Source organism: Crocodylus siamensis, chromosome 1 (genome assembly GCF_052110815.1).
Source record: "Crocodylus siamensis isolate JL-2025a chromosome 1, ASM5211081v1, whole genome shotgun sequence".
Taxonomy (NCBI): domain Eukaryota; kingdom Metazoa; phylum Chordata; order Crocodylia; family Crocodylidae; genus Crocodylus; species Crocodylus siamensis.
In genome coordinates this window covers 19075422-19088560 of record NC_143395.1, presented here as the reverse complement: position 1 = coordinate 19088560, position 13139 = coordinate 19075422, and the positions used below count along the sequence as shown (strand labels likewise).

Here is a 13139-nt window from a genome sequence, read left to right as displayed (position 1 = left end):
GGCTGCAGATGAATCCAGGGCTTACTAGAGCACTGGCTGCCAGAGTCAGGAGTTTCTCCGCTGAATGGGATTCTTCCCTGGGGGAAGAATCCCACTTAATATACCAATTAAGTACTGAAAACTTAATTGGTATATGTCCTTCACTGTCCATTGTTAATAGGAGAACTTCTATTTGATTAAAATTTGCTGTGTTCAGGTATAATTAAATTTACTGTGTTCAGATAGTGCTGAAGAGCATCTGCCTGCAAACATGTTTAAAACTGTACCATTTTGGCTACATTAAGAATTCTAACTACAATATTAACTAAAAATTAAAGAAACCTAAAGGCAGGTTGGTCTACCCTGAACTTTACACCCTTGACTACAGGGCACTGAAGTCCCAAAGGACTACTACCCAAAAGAAAACAATTACATATGCAAAGATGGCATGTATACAAACAGTAAAGTATATACTATCACTAATAATTATATTTTAAATAGGATTCATCATTATGCTAGTTCTCTTGAACTACAATCTATTAAAGCCAACAGTCAACCTGAAGTTTCCTATTAAAAAAACAAATAAATGACTAAAAGACCCATGAAACTATGAGGATGCTTTTGAATTTTCTTTACAAGAACAGGAGAGGGTAGAGTGCATGTCAAAGTTGGGTGCCAGGCCTGATTATGGCAGCTGCAGAAAAAGAATCCCTACCTCCCACCCACAGTACCATATATTGTTTCGCTTTCTACACAGGTCCAGTAGGAAATATCCCAACACTCCTCCTCCCTGAATAAACTGTTGATGTAAAATCTTTATTAACACTGAATAAATCAGCATTAAATACAGATCTAGATATCTGCACAGACATTCCCTGACACAGAATGGGAGACTCAGAGATAATTGTTCCTCCCGTTCCAAGGAGAAAAATTTCTGCAGGTTTTAGAGGATGATGCAATTTTAGACAAGTGATATTTTTCCTCCCTCCCACACAATGGATGTTCAACTACCCTAGAAAAATCCATGTTCCACACAGAAAAATATTCTTGAACTCTTAGTTTATAATTGTTTAAAGAAAACATATTAGAGCAGAACAATTAAATATTTCAGATCTGTAGAGGCTGGCTGAAGAAGTCACTATAAAGTTTTCCAGGGGAAAAAACAAACAAACTACCCTTCACCTTCCTAGAAAGACTGCCTTTATTTAGAGTCATAGGTTTCCTAGTAATAAAAACCTCAGGTTCAAAATTTCAGTATTTCATTTTTACCATATAAAAAATACACAGAAGGGAATGCCAGGAATGCAACACAAAAATTAAAGTTTTCTAAAGATATTTTAAAAACATACTTTTGTCTTGTGATTCTCTCCAGTCCTAGTCATTTCTCCTTTTATGGGCAAAAAAAATGTAAAAGGAAGTCAGCATCACTACGAGAGCTGCTCACTTCTCTGCCATACAAATCAGGATGCTAAAAGCTATAATGCTGCTCACTTATTCCTACCTCAGTGAAATATGAGCATAAACCCTGAAAGCAGAAGGTAAAAACCATGAGCACAGTGTCATTTTCTCAGAGCATAGGAAATCGCCCACCATAAATGTTTCATGATTTATGAGTTAAACACTAGAGAATATTTTAAAAACCTAAGAAAACAGGGCATGTAGTATATTTGACTTTCCTTTCTTGCATTAATATCATTTCACTGACAGGAGTCTCTTTTTTAGAAACAGCTTTTTTTTTCTTTTTTTTTCTGACAGCATGACTCAAACATTTTAACTGCTGTGAAATTCGGTACTTTGTATTCAATCTCTTTCTATACGTATTCTAGGGTGTTTTGGTATCTGCTACCACATCTAATTAATTCGGCGCTCCTTTTCCTCAACAACAAGTTCAGCTCAAAAAAAGCAGAATAGGGAAATTAACTGATGATCCAACTTATAAAAATTCAGCTTCCTTTTAATAGCTTTTTTTAGACTACATATGCTCCACACAGTAGGAAGGTAAATGCCACTTGACAGTCTTATGGAATGCCTTGAGTCTCTTGTTTTTGTGCTGTATAATTAGCAAGGGGCAAAAAAGCTTGCACCTTCCCTAACTCCTACAACAGTTAAGAAGTCTGTTGTGATGATGAACACTTTTACTTCACTGCAGCTGAATATGTGGGTGATTTCTAATTCCAGCTTGAAAGGATGGGTACTGCAAACTCTGATCCAAAGTGCATGTTGTGGCTCAATTAGTGATTTGCAGTTATTTCATTTTATTTAGGTATTCTAACCAAGCTATCACTCCATTTTCAGGATCTGATCCTGCAACAGTGAAGTTAATCATGTTTAAATTTGCACTGGATTACTGCCCAAACTCCAGCATGCTTAAGAATTTGTAAATCTCTGTCCTCAGAACTAAATGAAAAAGGTACATTAAATCAAGTCCAAAATGAAAGGGGTTTTAACCATGTTAGGAAACTCCCCGTAATTTTTTTGCAAGCTAAGTCTTGCCAAAACAAGAGAACCTGAAAGTGAAATTTGGATAGAAACTGATTAGTCATTTTTGTTGTCAGAGATAAGGATTTACTTTTACGTTTACCACCACCAATAGTAAAAACACACTTTTAATTCTTTGTTTAATAAATGTTATTTAAACATCATAAAGAACAAGACACTTTAAAAATATAGCATTTTAACCCACCAGTATCACTTTGACTTAGAGCATACTGAATATAACAGCAATTGCAAAAGTAACAAACACTTACTACGATTGTGGTGACTCAGCCTGGGTTTGGCAGCCCACAGTGTTCTTCAGTAGCAGAACAAAAGGGGATTTTTAGGCGGATTTACTTTTAGTTACATAACGGGACAACATGCGACTGCCTATGCCATAATGAATCAAAACCTCATTAAAACACAGGTGAATAAGTCAAATCCAAATAATTCTTCTTCAAATGTAACTAATCAGTTTCACAATAACATTATATTAATGAAGGGACATCTACCTACATGTCTAAGACTTCAGATTTCCCCCCATAGTATGCAAGAAGGCTAAAAAATAGAAAAACCATGACATTATCAAGAAACAAAAATGTTATCAGTTCATCAAATAACAAAGTTCAAATTCACTTCAAGATCAGAAACTGTGTAGGAAAATAGTCAATGAAATATTAAAAATAAGCAGGAGAAAAAGACAAGAGGGTACAGCTTGATGCACTATACCAAGGGAAAATGAAATTGAATGAAAACATCACTCCAGTAGATACTAAGTAATAAATGCTGTGCTATAACAAGGGTTCCCAACAATTTACAGCACAGATTACATTATGTGTCTCGAACTTCACTTTCCAATCTCTTAGTCATTCTCATCTGGAATTACAAAATGTCTTAAAGGCAATTACAATTTCTTAAATAGAATGTAATATCAGGAAACTGTGAATATTGTTAACTACCGTTACTGTATCCACTATTATTTCCTTTTTTGGAAAGGAACAATTATATTCCTCCTTCCCTTTCAACCACACATATGTCTCCCCTAGTATGCATTCATTCTTCTTCCCTACTGACCAGCTATATAACCATATGCACCAGAGCAGTAGTTTTCCACCTTTTTTTACTTGCGGACCCCTACAGAAATTTTGAATGGAGGTGCCTTTGAACTGTTAGCATGCATATTTACATACTTTTGATTGATCATAGTTATCTTTCACGGACCCTTTACACATTGTCTATGGGCCCCCAGAGGTTTGCAGACCACAGATTGAAAATCACTCCACTAGAGAACTCTGCAGTCAAGTTGCCATCCAAGTTTCTCTACCCTACTCTTTATTTAACCTATGCCAATTTAGACTCATTGGCCACATGCAGATATTCAAATGCTCTTCAAAGAGTAGCAACTCTCCAAGGAGAAACCACAAGTATACACATGTTCAGGCTTTTTCTCCTAGAGTAAAATAACCCGGGAACAACCAGGCTATAACAACCTAGGAATAACCTGGGATCACCCTCAGGAGAGTCTCCTGGGATCACGAACAATCCTCCAGCATCCTTCTTTCCTCATCGCATTTCTCCTCTTAGGAGACAGTGCGTCACTAGACGCTGATGTCCAGCAGGGAGCAGAACACATCCCCAACACAATCCCCACATTTTGCTGCAGGGAAATACAGGCAGTCCGGGTCAGCCAATCAGGACAGCTCTATGCAATGCTGCCAACTGTTGCCAGGCAAACTAAAGGAGCCTGCACAGTAGGCTGAGATATGCGCACAGCTTCCCCGAGAGCCCCATTGCTGCACAGTGCCAGCACTGCAAGCTCTGCACTTTTCAGGGCCTCAGCATTCAAATATCTGTATACATGGCTCTGGTTAAGTTTCTGTACCAGAAGAATGAACCTGGGAGAATTTTCCCAGATTATTTGAATGTGTATACACGTCTGTTTTTCATCACAGATACAGCTGTATTGATATAGCAGTAGTACTGGTACATTAGGCTCCTATGTTTTCAGCACTTTTTTCTGTAAAACCTTCTTTTGAGGGGACACTGAAATTATCTAAGCCCTATCTATACTAGCTTTTATGTAGTTGATTCTAAAGACATAGGAAAAAACCAGATATTACATTTTAAAGTGTAGATATACATTGAACAGCTCCTGTGTCCTCTCCCACAAAGGAGGAACCCCTAGTAGAGGATGTTACAGCAGTCATGACTTCTTTTCAGCAATGCCTACAAGTACCCACACCCTTCAGATCTGAGGAAAAGGACAGCTAAAATTTATACTGTGAAATGCCAAATGAATAGTCCAAAAGATGATTTTGCAAAGGAAGTAAGAGGAAGTGGAGGTTATCAAAGTGGAGAGGCAATAGACTTACATTTCTGGAATCAGTGAACCATGGACTCCTAGCAATCCAAGTGTCCAAAGCCTATATGAAATGATCCAGTGCATGAACAAGGACATGTTTACACACTATGAAAAAGTACTATTAAAGGATCTTTCCCTTCTTACCACTCCCTACCCCAAGACATTTCCACAACAGTCTATTAATGCACAAAAAGCCTCTAAAAACTATGTCCAACAAACCATGTGGCAGAAATAAATGTATCAAATGAAAAAATGAAATTCATTATGGTGTACACACAACAGCTCTATGACAGCTCTTTAAGCATATTTCTGCAGTCAGTTTACCTTGATAGGATCCTACTCAATCTCAGTCTGCTTCAGAGAAGGAGGGTTTTTGCAGGCTATCAAATGGAACAGTCAAACATATAATTATCATCTAAACAGATTGTGACACCTATGTAAGAACCAGATTCTTACCTATTTTCACACAGCATATGAAAGACAAGAAGCTAGAAAATTTCTTAAGTTGTTTCATTCCCCTTCTAAAAACCTTTTAGTCAAATTGGATTCCATTTTGGACTGCTGCAAAAAATAAATTTATTTTTATTACATGTATCTACATTAGAATCCAATATCTACAGGACAATAAAAAAGAAAAAAAGGAAGAAATAAAAAGCCACACACACACACACACAAATGCTTACATCTAGTACAAGACTACGGTCTTTAATCTAGCCACGTTCAATCCATATAACAATGACTTAGACTTCTCAAACTAGTCTAGAACAAAGCTCTCAAACATCTTGTCATATATAATGACAATGTCATATGTTGCCAACTGAGAACTGAATCCAAAAGAACTTGTGGTCCTCTGTTGTACTTATCTTAGATTCAGTGTACAACCACAGAAAGACTTATGCATCATCATGCTTAACTGTGAGGCACTTGGAACCGAATCCACAGCCCTGGGTTTGATGCATAAGTTCCTTATTTAGTACACAGAGGGCACATCTACATGAGATGTTTACTGCAACACTGACAAAGTAGCTCCACAGTAAAGCATCAGGGTCTACACGTGCGTTTCTATTAGGCCAGAGTAAAGTAATTAACTCCGCCAGAAGATAGTACAGCCTGACACAAGTACTATCCTATGACAGAGTTAGTTACTCCGGTGCAACACACATGCAGACGTTGATCAGGGCTGGCTAAAGCACAAAGATGCTACAGTGAGAGGCTCCCTGCCAGTTAGTCCCACATTGTAGCGCCCTCATGTCCCAGCCAGCTCCTTCACAGCATGTTGAGCTGAGTATGAGCATCCCCAGGCTGGTGTAAACACTGTGCCCAGGAGCAATAAAAACAGGGCAAACTGTGCCAAGTTTATCGCATCTAATTAAATTTGCATAAGGGTGTGCCCAGAGAGAGCTGTATGCCTCAGAAGGATTGACAAAAGCAATCGCGCCCAGCAGGAATCTGCCTAAGTTAGACAATGCAACTGCCATGAACAGTGTTTCTTCCAGCTCTGTTCTACTCAGAGGCTTGGGGAGCTAAGTTGGCTGTAAGAACCTGCCTACAACACATAGGGATTCATAGCCCAGAACCTTCCTGGAGTTAGGCACTATATCATCACTTCTATAAACTGGAATAGGGGCCATCCTCCTGTCTGAAAAGAAGAGACAACAGTCTGCATTAGCTCAGTGTTTGAGCATTCATGCAAAATGCAGGACACCTTGGTTCTACACCCACCTCAGCCTGAAGAGTTAGCATCCAGATCCATCACCTCCCAGAATGCTCTAAATGCTAGCCTCAAGGCACTATGCCTAGTTGGACTCCAGGCACCCATCCAAAGTTTTTGTGAATTGAGTGGCACCCAATTTCAAAAACTAATGTATATATTACAGTTGTTTCCTCCTTCCGGGGGGGGCTGGGCAGTGGGAGCGGGGAACTGGCCAGGTAGGGACATACTTGAACCTGCCTTTATCTGTTTATTCCCTCATACCTCATGATGCCCTTCAAAGAGCAAAGCACCCTTAGATGCCAGGGCACCCTGGGTGAGAATCAGTGATATAGGCTGTTCTGAAGTGAATGAGAAGTTAAAAAGACAGACAGAAAGAAGAAACAATTAAACAGACCTAGGAGAAAAGATGAAACCCAGCTGTCATCCTCTCAGGTGAGTGCCCAGATCACTGGTTTAAAAAGTTATGCTCCTTCTCTCTGGCTAAATACATCTTGAAAATCTGTGCTACTTTGCAGAGAAATATAACTAAAAGAACAAAAAATACCCCTAACTATAGATCAGTCCATAACCTGGCAATTCAGCCACTATCTTAAGAGGTAAACCCTGCAGGTTGAGGAGAGCAGAAGACCCAGGATTTTCACAACCTGGGTGACTCTCATAGCTATTAATTATTGATTTTCTTTTTTTAAAAGGGCAATAGCACCTGCTTCAGCCACGATTTTGAATGAAAGAGGTTATGCCCACTGTGGGGGGGGAGGGGGTTGTTTTGTTTTGTTTTGTTTTGTTAAGATGTGACCAATCCTGTCAGTGTTTTTAGGTGTGTTTGGAGCATGCCTCCCAGATCAGGCCTCTCAAACGACTGAAGCAGAAAAAGAGGTCAAGGCACGTGCAGGGTAGGGGTGCATAGAGAAATTTTGGTCCATACTGATAGCCGATTTTTAAGAAGCCATATCAACTGATACAGATCTGACCGCCTATATGCAGCTGGGCAGCGTGGAGAGCAGCATCCAGCTGGTAAGTCTGTTATGGGGGAAGGGGCGAGGGGCACGGGTGGGACAGATCAAGGCCCACGTGGTGAGGGAGGGAATGTGGCAGGGGCAGGGCCAGGGGCTGCACAGCTGGGATGGAGCATGGGATGGAGCCATTAGCAGCTCATCCAGGGGGCACGGTGTAGGGGCAGCTCCCACCACTGCGGGCACCCCAGGAGGACATAGGAGACATGTCCCTGTATCCGTGTGTGCAGTGAGAGTGGGCTGCCGCTGCGGGGGCGTTGAGCTGGGCTGTGCTCAGGGTGGGCAGCAGCGGTGCTGGAAGGGGGGCTTGCAAGGGGGGCCTGCAGTCACACCAAAAATGCCTTAGTCCCCCAACCCTCCCCTTCCAGCGCCACCACTGCCTGCCTCACGCACAGCCCAACACCCCACCAAGAAGAGCCCGGCACCGCCCCAGCCCATAACGACAGCCCACCCTTGCCCCACGTGCAGAACCAGGGACACACACATCCCATGCTCTCCTGGGGTGCCCGCAGTGGCAGGAGCTGTCCCCCGCCATGTTCCCCAGATGAGCACCTCACGGCTGCATCCCGCACCCCACCCCAGCTGTGCAGCACCTGCCCCAGCCCCACTCCCTCCCTGTGGGTACCTGATCTGCCCCCAACGCTCCTTCCCTCACAACAGACTTACCAGCTGGACCTAGCTGCTCTCTACCCTGCCAGGTTGCACTCCTGGCCGCCTGCGTGCTGCACTGCAGCTGTGTGCATGCACAGGGCATTTATTGATGGTGTTATCGGCCACATCAGCCAAAAAAAGCCAATTGTTGACACATTCTATTTTCCTTATATCAGTGTCAATCCAATATGGGGCCAACATATTTTTGGTGCACAATCTAGTGCAGGGTAGTGACTCTAGTCAGTCACTTATAGAACTCCAGTGAAAACTTTGATGTCTACATATGTTGTAATCCCCAAAAAAGAGCTAGGCTTATAAGCTGACAATTGCATTCCTAAACTCAAGTTCTTAAATTGCACCTAAAGTCCCATTCTAGGTACCCAAGTCTTTTCTTTTTGGATCTGTGAAAGTCTGCATAAGGAAACCTGTGACAGGGGATGTGGGAATTATCTACCAGGAAAAGCTCAAAACAATATCAGTTTTGCAGTAACCATATATCACTCATTGTTTTTCCTCAAAATAAAGACATCAAAACCCCACTTTTTTCTTAAATTTGTGTGTATGTGTATATATATTGTATACACAAGCAACTTAAGAACAAAGGTTAAGGTTCAGCACCAACTCAGTCCTTCACACTTCAGCACAGAGAACTAGGGGACCAAAGCCAGAAATCTGATATATACCAGTCCACATCCTCACTGTTATCTTATGTGCCTCAAAGGAACATAAGATAACATTGATATAATTATAAAAAACAATACAGCAAACTAGATTACTGCTAGGACTTTCAACATTGAACTTGTCAAGTGGGCAGACTCTTACCTTCCAGAATTTAAAAATAAAAACCTTCCAAACCCCCACAAGCTTCTCAAAGACACACAGATGTACTTTAACTTCTATAGTATGACTGGAGTTATTCATCCAATCCCTGATCCTACAAGCTATTCTGCATAGTCAAATTCTTATCCTTTCCTGTAGTCCAGTAGAAGCTGAAAGTGGGATGTAAGTGCAGGTCAGGGAGTTGGGGGTAGGAGCAGACTGAAGAAAAGGGTGACTGTGTAACTCACATGACTGAGGAGCTTCTGAAGTTACAGTGGTATATCAGAAGTTTCTTAAGTGACAAACTGATTTGTAAGATATTGTATTAAAATTACATTATAATTATTTATTACAAATGATTATTTATGGCTACCTAGACTTGACTGATCTATGATATCGTATCAATAGTTGGAGGGTTTTTTTTCTAAAAGTAAAAATTCACAACAGTATTTAATAACATTTAAATAACAATGATAACACTTCAGCTGACAACAACAACTAAATGCAGTACCATGATCATAACTAGATAAAGCCCAACAAGCAGTTAACTTATGCCAATTATTTGAACTGTAGTTGTATCCACAAGTGTGAATTCAAACTAGGGGCCAGAAATCACACACAAAAGTAAAATTCAAATTCCTCATTTTCATTGAAACAAAAAAGGAACTAGGAGAGTACCCTAGCTCAATACACGACACTTTGGGAACAATTATCTTTATAGTATATATTAAATAATTGCAAATTAAAGCCTAACAGCCTACACCATAAATTCAGCTTTACCATGCACATTTATCTCATTCCAATTTGCTTTAAACTCTCAGGCCAACATATTTTAACAACTGTATTTCCAATCATTTTCTGCTCATCATATCTATGAACACAAGACAGTAAAACTGTCTCAGACTTCTGAAACATACTGTATGTCCGCCAAAAAACAGCCCAGATTCTGACAGGCAGTGCAACAATACTTTAGGCTTACTTAGGACATAAATAAATGAAAAATATTTGTTTTAATGTAGAAATCTTCACTCTTGTCTGAATACTTTGCACTAAGTATCATAGATCATAGCTGGTCAACCTGCAGCAGATGACACAGGTGCACGGGCAGCCGGTGCGTGGGGCATGTAGCAGTCATGGGAGTAGACAGAGAGCAGAAAAGGCAGAAGAGTAGAGTGCCCCTCAGGGAGGGCACAGGGTCTAACTTCTGACACGCCTGCCGAAAAGATTGGCCCCCACTGGCCTGGAAGTCTTTTGATAATTAATTTTAAATACTACTGCAGAATAATATATGTTATATATGCAAATCCTTATCTTTTGAGAGAACCATACAACAGAAGACAAGCTATATTAGTGTCAAAATAAGTGTTTCAGAGGGGACATCACGAGGACACGCTAGCCTCAAACTAACAACAAAACTTCTTCCCACGTTATGATAATCCACGAGAACCGAGCTCACTCTTAAAGAAAATTTACATTCAACATGCATAGTATTTTTTGCATTTACAGTAGTACCCAATATGATAGCTTCTCTCAAATTCTTAGCAAATGCTGACTTTTTATTGACCTATTGTAGCTGTTTAGATTTCTAAAAGGACAGAAAGAAAAAAATAATAATGTAAAAAAAAAAACAAATCACAAAAGGGAAGCAAACTATTAAGCACTCACAAAGCAAACTGTAGTGTAAAACTGAAACTCTGTTATATGTCACTGTTTTCATGCAAGTATAACCTCTAAACCACATGTGCTACAACATGATGTTTGGAAAAATTTTAGCCAGTTATTTTCTGATTTTGTGGGTTTAAGTCAAGCCCTTCATGTTATTCTCACTTAGTCTGTAATTCTGTCGTACACCTCCAGAACAAATACAACATGTCCTGGGGAAATTTAAGAAATCCCTAAGCTATGGGGCTTCAATACAGTTGTATCATGTTTAGTTTAAATAAATAAATAAATATGTGGAGATAGGAAAACAAACCTTATTTTCACCCAACCAATGATAAATTGCTAGTATAAAAATATTTCTTGAATTGAAGAATAATTTTATTTCTCTCTGCCTGACAGATTTTTCTTTCCTTGTAGCCCAGTGCTGTGCACAACAATTCTTTTCCCATTTTCCCACAAGGGAATTTTTGGTCACTATTCCATTTCATTTTCTCTCCTTACCTGGAATTGTTTACAGCTCAAATGACTTTTAGACCATTTCTGAGTAAACGCAGAAGGAGAAGAAAAAAAAGGGAAGCACACACAAAAAAACCCCATGTCAACACGAACTCTTCATTAAAAAGCGGTACAGAAATACAAAACAAGCAGAACGACACTCAAGGCAACTAGAAACAGGCTGGAAGCCAATCCCTATCACCTCCCTAAGCAACTTATCAGTAAGGCCAATATGAAGACATGCCAGGTTAGAGTCTTTCTGCATTTCACGTCCTTTATTCGCATTTGATACACTGCTGTTGTGCGCCTGTGTCCTGGGGAGCTCGGTGGAACTAAAAGCCGACCAGTAAAACAGACACTAGGCTAGAATAATAAAGCTTAATTGTAAAAAGACAAACATGAAAGTATAGTGTCGGGTTGCAAACAGAGCCATCTCACTATGGGAAGAGGCCTAGGTGATCAGGTTAGATTACAAAAGATCATGTCCATTACCCTCATATCTAACATCTATTTATTGCTGGCAACCAAAAAAAAGCCTCCTCGGGACACCTGCCACTTAGACAAAACCAGCATCCAAAAGGGAAAAGTCTCAGGACAGCGAATTCAAACTGGCATAACCCTGGGCCAGTGACCCTCACCCGGGTGCCTTAAGGTGCCAAACCACGTTCAAACTGCAAACATGATTCACAAAATAACCTCAGGGGCTTCATAGAGGAATCCAGCATTCAAAACAGCCTGACCTGGCCTTTTTAAGGGCCTTATCACATTCATTTTAGGCAGCTCACAGAGCTCGTAACCCGTGAACAGTCCACCTGAAATGTTTTAAGCACGCTCCAGGGCCTGTTTACTGCAAAACCGCGTTACTCATTGAACACGTGCCACCCACAGATTCACAGATGCTGGGGTCAAAAGGGACCTCAGCAGATCATCAAGCCGGACCCCCTGCCCCAAGCAGGAAAGAGCGCTGGGGCCAGATGCCTAGCCAGCCTGCTCTTCAAGACCTCCCCGAGGTGGGGAGAGTACCACCTCCCTGGGAAGCCAGTTGGATGAACCACCCAAATTGCAGTCCTCCAGCATCCCAGCATGCAGTGTGCCCTGCCCCGCTCGCCGGCTTGCGTGGACAAACTTTCTACCCTTCCAACGCGTCTGTGCAGGGGGAGCGCTGCCACCGAGCCACCTCCCCTCCTCGACCTGCCCTGTGCAGGGGGGCGAACAGCAGCCAGGCCGCAGATGGGTCCAGGAGGGCGCAAGAAGATAAGGGGCCACACCGGGTCCCGGGCTTCCCGAAAGCACTTTCCCCCACTGCCCCCCCGCTGCAATGTCCCCCCTCTCCAATAGCGTGCACTGCCCCCCGCACCCCAGCTGCGCGAGCGGCTGCAACTGCCCCGCGGGCCGGGAAGATGCTCCCAACGGTCCACCCGCCCCGGCGCTCACCTGCGCCGCCGCCGCCGCCGCTCTGCCCGCCTCGGACACGCGCCGCGGCCCGGCCCGCCCCGCAGGCACCGCCCTCAGCTGAGGAGAGGAGGAGGAGGAGGAAGCGCGTCCTCGCTCCGCTCCGAGGGGAGGGCAGAGAAGGGGGCCGCCTCGCTGCCTGCTCCTCCCTCCCTCCCTCCCTCTCTCCAGTCCCGGGCGAGACTGAGCGCCCTCCTGGCGCCCGAGGCAACAGGCGAAGTCGCCCGCCCGCGGGGGTTTCTTCGCTGCCCGGCCCTGGGTAGGGTAGGGGACCTTCACTCCCGCGGGCTGGAGCTGGACTCCTCGCCGTTGGGTCCTGGTTACGGTGGCCGTCATAGAGGAGAGTCCCGTTGTCCTCTGTTGATACGAAGCCCCACGCCGTTATGTCCTCTAGTTCTCTCTTGAAAAGAGAAATACAGGCGCTGGGTTTTGTATCGGTGGAGGACACGGTAGCAGAAAGCAGAAAGGTGTGGGGTTTCCTATCGATAGAGGACAGAACAGCAGAAAACCTGGATGT

At 42.5% G+C, this 13139-nt stretch overlaps 1 protein-coding gene across 4 annotated transcripts in view; it reads right to left on the bottom strand.

The window, feature by feature from the left end:
• The window catches only part of CYRIA (CYFIP related Rac1 interactor A), a 71614-nt gene extending 58924 nt beyond the window's left edge, over positions 1 to 12690 (bottom strand). For 2 of the 4 annotated variants that reach the window (XM_090031835.1, XM_090031839.1), the window contains exon 1: positions 12605 to 12677. The gene's annotated coding sequence lies outside the window, so the exon portion shown is untranslated. Of the gene's footprint in view, positions 1 to 12604 lie in introns of all 4 variants that reach the window. The other 2 variants (XM_090031837.1, XM_090031840.1) reach the window with 2 other exon arrangements.
• Positions 12691 to 13139: the final 449 nt, after the last annotated feature.